The following is a 9,862-nucleotide window of genomic DNA, read 5'->3' as shown; positions in this document are numbered from 1 at the left end:
AATGAAATTCAACTTAACATTTGACTTTTGAGTCTGTTGTTGTGTTTTTACCCTGTGATCCCAAATGCTGCTTATGCTTTACTGTTTGGGGCTGGTTTATATAAAGTAACTTGCTGAGTTTGGAAATCTGCCTTTGACAATATTGTAAGTTGTGTTTGCCTACTCATGAAAAGCAATGAAAATAAAATTTTCTACTGGAAGAGATTGCCTGCACTCAGTGGTTTAAATTCTTTGGTAGATCACAAGTAAAATCAGAACTGTTAACTCTTTGGCTCTATCTTTTTGCATGAAAAATGTATTTTTTGAGAGAGAAAGGCAGGCGCACTGGTTTAAAAAAAAAATCTGAGTTTTCAAGTTAATTATTTACACCTCTGTTTTCGTGAATCAGCCCTGTGCACGTGGGAAGATAGCACGAGTAGGCTGCCGTGTGGAGGGTCAAGCTTGGTTATCGTGGTAGCTGGCTTTGCGGACAGGTGGGCAGGATTTACGAGCATTGGTGTAGCCGTAGTTTCATAATTCTCTATATAAGCTAGTGACTGGCAGTGGCTGAAAAAGACCTCGAGATCATGAGTCTAAACCAGGAGCTTTGTAGAGTGTGCTTTTCCAAGCCTGGGCCTCGCCACGTTACCAAGGAGATAGATTGTGCCATTGGCTAATTAAAAACATTTGCCAAAGTCCATTTACCAAAGTTACCCATGTTGGGGTGCCAGAAACCAGGAGTGAGGGAGCTCCTTGGTGCCCATGGGGATGTGAACCCTGGTAAATGGCTCCAGGGCTCATTTCTCCGCCTGCCGAGAACCTAGAGCATAAAAGCCTGATATGGGTTTGCTAGTGATGAACCAGGAAATACTTGTTGAAATCACTGAGCTTCTTAAGATACTTGTTTTTGTGTTTCCTAAAAGGATATGGAGTCTTTGAGGAACTCCCCATGTTAAACATCACCTCTGCAGATCCCCATACTGTACGCTGCTCCTAAATTTGCTGGCATCTTCTAGTTGAGAAAGTGTAATCTCGACGGCTTTAACAAATGACGAGTCTCTGTGCCATCAAAGATTGACACCCATGGGGCACCCGGGTGGCTCAGTGGGTTAAGGGTTTGCCTTCGGCAAAGGTCATGATCTCAGGGTCCTGGGATCAAGTCCTACATCAGCCTCTCTGCTCACGGGAAGTCTGCTTCTCCCTGTCACTCTCCCTCTGAGTGTGCTTGCTCGCTCTCAAATAAAAGCTTAATAAAAAGATTTACACCCAGTTAAAACCAGAGGTCCCGCTTTCATGGAAAGAGGGGTGTGTAAGCTTCATGGAGAAGACAGGTGGTCTTGTTCACTTACGTTTTCCAACATTTTACCATGAGAATTCCCAAACATGTCGGGGAGTGGGAACAGCTTCGCAGTGAACAGGTATCTACCAGCCAGATTCTAAAGTTAACAGGTTGCTTTTGTGTGATGTCTCCATTTGGTTTGCTAGGCCTTTGCTCTGCTCTGCTCATGATACCACACTTGGCCTGGCCATGAGAACTCACGTGAAAGGAGATGGGAGGTCAGAGGCGGAGCCGGGGAGGTGGGAGTCGTGTGCAGGAAGGTACGCCTCTGTTCCAGCAACGTTTGGTCTGGACCCGTGTTCTGGGAGACAGACACCGAAATGGCCTGGAAATGCGGGGCTTTGCATGCGTGTCTGCGAGCTTCTCCAGAGTCCTCTGCCGTCGAAGGGGGCCTGCGGAACCCTGCCCGCCCAGCCTGTATGAGGGGCAGCTTCGTCTGTCCTGGGCCTGGACACAAGGATGCCACGGGTGGGACTTGGTAGAACAGGGTGAGCAGGCAGCTTAGGACCACACGTCCTCGCCCTTCCCGGGAGGCGGGATTCTGCCGAGGGGGAAGCGGCTCAGACACCTAGTGGTGTGTCCAGGGCTGGTTGCCACGCAGCTTCCTAATCACATCCGTCTGGTCACCATCTTTACTGTGATTTCCTTATTTTTCTTAAAGTCAATCCACTTGTAAAACACATGGTTGCCCCGTGAAATTAGTCACTGCCATAAACTTAAAAAACTTACATATACAGAAAACTATTTTTTGCCCAAAGTTAGAAAGTAACCATAAAAATTAACACAAAATAAGACAATAAAAACAAGCCATGAAATAATACGACGGAAGTTAAAACATACCAGCTAACATCATCTTTGAGGGACAAAATACCTCACTAGAAAATTCTGTTAAGAGGACATTATTCTGTATGTTCTAGGCTGCTTGGCTGTGCCATTTTTGGAGTGACTTGGGAAGTCATTTTGCCTTTTTAATATCCAACCAAAGTGTGATTTTCCTTTGAAGGAGGGGGCTCTGCAAGAAATGCCAAACACATTAGGAACACAGAAGTCAGCATTTTCCAGATTAAATCATGATCCCTTCGTAGGTTGTGAAATGACTGTAGTTGTTGCTACTAGCATTTTTAAAATAGAGCTGCAAGACTACATTAAAATATATTTTATGTATTCCACTATCTTGCACACAGTAATGGCAGGCATTGTTTTGCTCAATGTGTAACCATTACGGGTGTATGTACGTGTCCACACGTATATGTATCGCAGACGTTAATCGTGTCCTGGCCTGGGATTTTTCTCCCTGTTACATCTTACTTGGTTGAGGACGGGTAGTACTGCCATGAGGACCAGTCACGACTGTTTCCTTGCATTTTCCCCTCCAAATGGGAGGACTGTCTATTAACTCTAAGAGGACATTTGAAATACCTTTATAACATTGTACGTAGTTAAGAACAAGGCCGGCCTGCCTCCATATCCCTGCTCCGGGACCTTGAGCAGGTGATTTCTACATCTCTGAGCCCAGGGACCTCATCTGTAGAATGGGAGACATTAAAAGCAGCATTTGCAGAAGACCGGTGGGAGTATTCAGAGTTAAAGCTTGCAAAGTGCTTCTCTGGCTGGCCCATAATGAGTACTCAGATTCTAGCTGCTACAGCTGTAATTTCCAGGTGGGATGACATCTGTGGGAAGTTCCTCTCCCATGGGGCCAACATGTCCACAGACCGGGCCATCCCAGGACCTCCATTGTCTGAAGGTGGCTTCTCGCAGCCCCGAGGCTGTGTTTCCAGGCCGCCAGCAGATGGCGCCCATGACCCAGTGCCAGGCTGGGGCGGGGGTGGGGGGGTTGGGGGGGGTTGATATGTTCTGTATTCTATTCCTTGGACTTGTGCTTGTTCAAAGGTATGAGTGCTGGCTCTCCACTTGGTGTTGTTACTAAGCTTGTAAGATAGTTGGGAAGTGGGGTTGAAGGATTATTTATCCTGTTAGAAAAAATATCCTTTAAAATTAATCACTTATCTTTGCAAGGATTGATAGCCTCCTTAGAAAATACCGAAGTCGATAATTTTTCGGAGGTCAGATTCCTGATTTTTCTACTTAAGATTTAACGCCCCCCCCCGCCCCCGGTTTTCTTATAGGACATTGAAGTTTTGTTGCCTGTAGTGTGGGCGACTCTGAGTCCCCACTCACCCTTCGGCATTATCTCTGCCCTGCTTTGGGAAGGAAAGAGAAGGACATGCAAACCTCCATCCCAGATGGGTGCCCCTGGACAACAGGGCCATTCTGGGGGCTAATTTCAGTAACTTCGAACGCTCCAGACTTACATGTGCTGTTGGCGGGAAATCCGTCCTGGCTGCAGGTGGAGGTGGCCGTTTGAACTCGTGAGCACCCTGTTCCCGAGAGGGGCTGGGCTGATGCCAGCATTTCACAGCTCAGCAGTGGGAGCTCCTGCAAAGTGTGGGTACCCTGATTCCATAGAGCTTGAGCAGCAGAAGGTGGGGGGAGGCAGGAGAACCATGTGGCTGTCCTGTTGAGAGTTGGGTTTTTTTTTCTTTTTCTGAGTTTTTATCACAACAGGTGTTGCGTCACCACAAGGCCCATAGGAGCAGACCAGATCATTTTATAGCCTGCTGTAAGTACGTCTTTTGTGAATTTTGCATCAATATACTGAGAAATACTAAGGTGAGAGCTGTTTCCAAAGCAAATAAAAGCCTGTTGCATACTTGCTTAAAATGTGAGTCAGCCCCTAAAAAGAACTGGCAGGAGATCTTATCCTTGGAGTTTCCCCCGGGGAAAGGGGGGAGGGGCAGGGAGGGGGTGGAAGAAGTGCTAGGAAGCAGCTCAACGACCAGCACCCTGGGGTGCCAAACCCACACTGGCCGTTGGGTCATGCGGGCACAGACGTGCCACCCCCTGCTCCCGTTTCTCCGCGACGGGGAGGCTCAGAAGCATGAGGCCTTCCCTCTGCTCCGGGACCTTGGCACTAAGCCGCCACTGGTAGCCCGAAGGGCAGTGTCACCATTGCTCCAGGGCCTGGAGGGGCTGCCTTTGACTCTGAGTGCCCCAGGGCCTTCCTCAGCAGGGCTGAGCGCCCCCCTCCTGACCTCGGGCCCCCTCCAGCACCAGGTAGGCCTGCATTTCCACTCCGCATCTTTCTGACTCTGGGCTTGACCTTTATTTATTAATTTATTTTCAAAGATTTTATTTATTTATTTGAGAGAGAGACAGAGAGGGAGAAGGAGCAGGGAGAGGGACAGGGCTGAGCTGGGAGCCTGACATGGGACTTGATTCCAGGACTCCGAGATCACAACCTGAGCCCAAGGCAGATGCTTAAACAACTGAGCCACCCAGATGCCCTGGGCTTGACCTTTATTTTATTTTATTATTGTATTGTATTTTTAAGATTTTATTTATTTGACGAGAGAGCAAGAGAGAACACAAGCTGTGGAAACAGCAGAGGGAAAGGGAGAAGCAGGCTCCTCACCGAGCAGAGAGCCCAACACGGGGCTCGATCCCAGGACCCTGAGCTCAAGACCCGAGCCAAAGGCAGACGCTTAACCTCAACTGAGTCATCCAGGCGCCCTGGGCTTGACCTTTAAAGCAAAAGTGCAATGGAGGCTGAGTTTTACTGAGGGAATTCTTTGAGGCATGGGGTTTCCCACTGTCTTTAGGTTCATGGCACATCCCCTGGTGTCAGGGGTCACTTCATCTCTTGGGACCTCAAGTAACATGACCCAGGCCTTGGCCACCTCAGTGGGACTTTGAAGGAGGGGCCCCTTGACCTGCATGGGAGACCCCAAGCACAATTCTAACGGAGAGTTGCCTGCAAAAGCAAAGTAGGTATATGTGTGGACCGAATTGTGTCCCCCCAGAATTCCTGTGGTAGTCCCAGCTCCCAGTGCCCCAGAATGTGACTGCATTGGGAGACAGGGTCTTTACAGAGGTGATTAAATTAAATGACTTCATCAGAGTGGGCCCTAAACCAGTATGGCTGGTGTCCTTCTAAGAAGAGATTAGGATACAGACATAGAGGAAAGACCATGTGAGGACACGGGGAGGAGACAGTTGTCTGCAAGCCAAGGACAGGGGCTTCACAAAAAACCAACCCTGCCAACACCTTGATCTTGGACTTCTGGCCTTCAGAACCATGAGGAAATAAACTTCTGTCATTTAAGACCCCCCAGTCTTGGCCTTTGGCCACAGCAGCCCAAGCTGACAAGGACAGCATTCCCAGGTAGTTGCTGTTCACCTTTCAGACGCGTGACACAGTGTCCCCTGCCCCCACCATCGAGCCAGAACAGACCCCGGGTCCACACAGTACCTGCAGGCACCTTCACCAACACACGCCTGGGCTCCTGGGGCAAGTGTCTGATGCACGTGCCAGGCCAGGCTGCATCTGCAGGGGCAGGGCCCCCAGACCAGCGCTCCCCAGGAGACCCTCACTCCTACTGCAGATGCAGGCTCAGCCTCTCCCTGGCCTTGGCTCTCACAGAGTTCTCGAAGCTCAGTGATCAGCCACACACCACACTGGGGCGAGGGGCTTCCCAGCACACCCGCTCACCAGTGGAGTGCCAAAGGTGTGCGGCCTTCAGAGTGAGAACGGCCATGTTTATCACCCATGTTTTCACATCAGCGCTGGCCACTCTTCTAAGGTGGACCGAGGCAGTGGCCCAAGCTGTCCACTGATGAAACACCACCATTAGCCCCGAAGATGGCCCCTACTTTCCTTGCTACCTCATGTGGCAAAAGGGCCTCTGCGGATGTGACTGAGGCTCTGGACCTTGAGATGGGGAGACCATGCTGCTTACGGGGAGACCCTCCTCCACTTAGCAGCGGACGCAGGAGTCAGAGGGAGAGAGCGTCACCATCACCGTGGGGCGGCACGGGACCCACCGCTGAGCAGCTGGCTCTGAAGATGGGGGCGGGGACCACAAGCCAAGGAACCCACGCCCTCCGGAAGCGGAGAAAGGGCAAGGGGACAGATTGCCTCCCAGAGCCCTGCAGACACCTTGGCTTTCCTCCAGGGAGACCCCTGCTGGGCTCTGACCTCGGGAATAAGGAGAAGGAGAGATCTGTGTTGCTTTAAGCCATAAAGGGTGGCTAACTTGTGACCGCAGGGTAGGAACGAATGCCAGGCAGTTCCGAGCTGGGCCCGCAGAGCCGCCCAGTCCAGGGACGGAGCGCAGGCGAACTTGATGCGGAAAAAGTCTTCACAGAGTCTGGCCCACACAGGCGAGCCGGGCGCTCTCGGCAGCAGCCGTGACCCTGAGCCCCAGCGGCACCATGGCACGGACGGCACGGTGCTCGCGGATGTTTTGTTCATCACTCCTTCACGACCACAGCACCGTTAAAGCCGCCGCTGGCTCTTGTGACCTAACGCATCACCCAAAGGGCACGCACATTCCTGTATCACACGCACATTCCTGTATCACACATTCTTAAAAAATATTTTAATAGCTGTATTTTAATGTGATTACTTTCCTTTGCATGTGTGACCATTTTGCTGTTTGAAACCACCCGTCTGAGGAGGGCCAGGTCTCAGCAGGCTGCCCAGGGTCCCAGGCCCACACGTTGCTGAGGGCCCGAGAGGGGACACGGCTGGGGCTCGGGAGGGCATCTCCAACAGAGGGGTTTGGGACTCTGTCCTGCAGGCAATGGGAACCCCTGAAGGAGCCTTTGTGGGAGGACTGGCAAGGTCCCCACCTCCCCACCTGGCCACAGGCTGCTGTGTAGGCTGGAGACTGAGGCGTGTTGGTAAAAAAAAACACACGAAAATTGCAGGAGTTCGCATTTACCGAGCTCCCACTCAGTGTGAGGATGACCTCAGCACTTTCTGTGTTTTCCTCCTGCAGCCTCACGAGAGCCTCTCTGAGGAAGCTGCTACCATGACGTCCATTTTAGAGCTGCAGAAACTGAGGCCCAGGGGGCCTGTCGCTGGCACACGTGTGACGTGTGCAGGGCACAAGCGTGCGGCTGTCTGGGCTCGGCCTGCGCTCTGCCCCCGCCGCTGCCCCCCAAGAAAGCAGAGTGGCTTTCCCCACCTGCGCAGGGTGAGCCGAAGGGCCTGGTGAAGCCGAAAGCGCGGGCCGGTCGGGCTCGGCTGACACGAGAAAGTCTGCAAGCCCGAGGTCTCCCCAGCTTCCTCTTTTGTCTGTCGTATCGATGTTTTGTCTCAGGGTTCCCTGAGCCCCCAGTTCAGGTGGAGGTGGGCCCGGGGGCCCTGCATGCTCCCCCCTGCAGCCTGATTTTGAGGTGAAGGGCAACCCTGGCTCGAATCCACAGTAACCCTGAGTTCCTTGGGTCTCCACAAAGATCCCTGCACACCCTCAATCCCAGTGTTCTGGAATGGGTTCCTTCGTGTGTTTTTCCCTCACTCAGCACACACGGACTGAGTGCTTTCCTTGTGCCAGGCACTGGGGACATGGCTGTGGACAACACAGACAGTGGCCTGTCCTCTTGGAGCTGGCCTCTGGCAGGGAGCCGGCCGGTCCCTAGAGAAGCGAGCGGAGGTGGAGAAGACGGCTGGGCAGGGACACTAGCGTTTGAGGGATGTTAGAGACCATACGGTGTCTCTGAGATGCAGCTGGGGATGGTGGGGTCGCAGCCTGGCTACTCACTGAGGGAAAGAACCCAGGCTCCGGAGACGGCCGGGAGGGGCGCAGGGAAGGCGGGTCCGGCTTCTAATTCCAGTGGGGGTCGGGTGGGGAGGAGGGTGATGTTGTAAGTGGAAGAACCCTCTCCGGGGTGAGCAGCTGAAGCGCAGGGCGGTACAGGGCTGCTTCCCAGGCCTGGGTCTGGGAATGACACCCAGGAGTCCGAGGACCCTCGGCTGGCCCTGAAGGCCGTTCCCAGCCCCAGGAGTGACGGGCTGTGGGATTTCATGCGCTCAGGGCTCTGTCCTGCTCAGCGCCTCCACCTGCGTGGGTCTCCTAGGGCTGCCACAGCCCGTGACCACAGAGTGGGTGGCTTAAGACAATACAAATGTATTCTCTCGTGGTTCTGGAGGCCAGAGTCCGAAGTCAAGGCGTCAGCAGGACGGTACTCCCTCTGAACGCACGAAGGGAGCACGTGTTCCACGCGTGCCCTTCCCTTAGCTTCTGGCGGTGCCCCCAGCAGTCATGGCGCGCGCTGGCCTGTAGATGCATCTCTCAGCCTCTGCTCTGTTGTCACGTGTGTACATCTTTGCATGGCCTTCTTGTAAGGACAATGCTCACTGTGTTAGGCCCCATACTAATCCAGTACGACTTTCTCTTAAATTGATTATATTATTAAAAACCCTACCTCCAAGTAAGGTCACATTCGTGGGTCCTAGGGGTTAGGACTTGAACATCTCTGGAGGGGAGACACAATTCAACCCACAACAAGTGCCCACACCCAGGCATGGTCTCAGACAAGGACCCACGTTTCCAGACTAGAGGCATGAGTCTGGGCTTTCCCCCTAAGACTTCTGCTGCATTCTCACTTCACTTAACCTCTCTGTGGTCCCTCCCCCCCCCCCACGCCCAGCCCTCAAAGTGGGGAGAAAAGTCTTCCTTCAAGGCTGTGGGGAGAATAAATGGGCTCATGGATCGGCTATCATTTACGCCCCCCCCCTTCAAACTGGGCCAATGGTACCTACAGATCACAAAGACTGTTTTGAGGTGAAGTCATCTCATATATGTAAGGTCACCTAGTCAAGGACCTGGCCCCAAACAATGAACTTTATCATTGTTAGTGGTGTGTGAGGATCGACCACATGAAAGTCCCCAGCGCTCAAAAAATGTTGGATAAATGTTGGTGGCTCTGAGCCTTTGCATTCTGTTCTCTCTGCTGTTCCCTGTCCTCCAATGGCTCTGGCTCTCACCAGTTCCCATAGGCCTTCCTTGACTCTCAAGAACACCTATCACTCTCTGCTCCTCTTCTTTGCTCCCTTCTCCCCGCCCTAGAAAAATTACCTAAATACAAACATAATATTCACCATTCATTCATTCATTCATGTCTCTGCACTCCTGAAATGTAAGCCCTTGGGGCGGGTGGTGGTGGTGTATGCTTGTTTCCTACCTGCAGTGTCCTGGGGCTTGGAACCCTGGCCTGACCCCTAATGGACCATTAACAAGGATATGGCCGGTGAATGGGTGAATACCGGATTCCCAAGCTGAAATGGGGGCACGGGGAAATGCAGCCACCCCACGGGAGAGGTCTGGGATGCAGAAACCCAGGGGTGAACAAGCAAAGGAACCCCTACCCAGGCATCACCGCGTTAAGACACACACACGGCCTCCGGCCGGGGGGGCCTTTCAGGGCCAGGCAGGAGCTCTAGGTGCACGCAGCCAGCCCGCCTGGCCCGGGGTGGACAGACGCCCCGCCAGAACCCCGCGCTTTCCGCTTCTCCGAGCCTGTGTCTCCGCCCCGGGCGGTCGCCCCCGGCTGGGGAACCCCAGGCCCCCGCGGCGCCAGCACGTGCTCCGCGGACGCCCGCCACCCGGCATGCAGCCGCGCTCCAGGCCGGCGCTCCTCCCGCGCGGGGGTTTCGCCGGGAGGGGCTCGGGGCGCGGGGTGGGCGGAGCCGGGCGC

The sequence above is a fragment of the Ailuropoda melanoleuca genome, chromosome 13 (assembly GCF_002007445.2).
Source record: "Ailuropoda melanoleuca isolate Jingjing chromosome 13, ASM200744v2, whole genome shotgun sequence".
Classification (NCBI taxonomy): domain Eukaryota; kingdom Metazoa; phylum Chordata; class Mammalia; order Carnivora; family Ursidae; genus Ailuropoda; species Ailuropoda melanoleuca.
The sequence above is the reverse complement of the archived record's forward strand: the minus strand, read 5'-3'. Positions refer to the sequence as shown.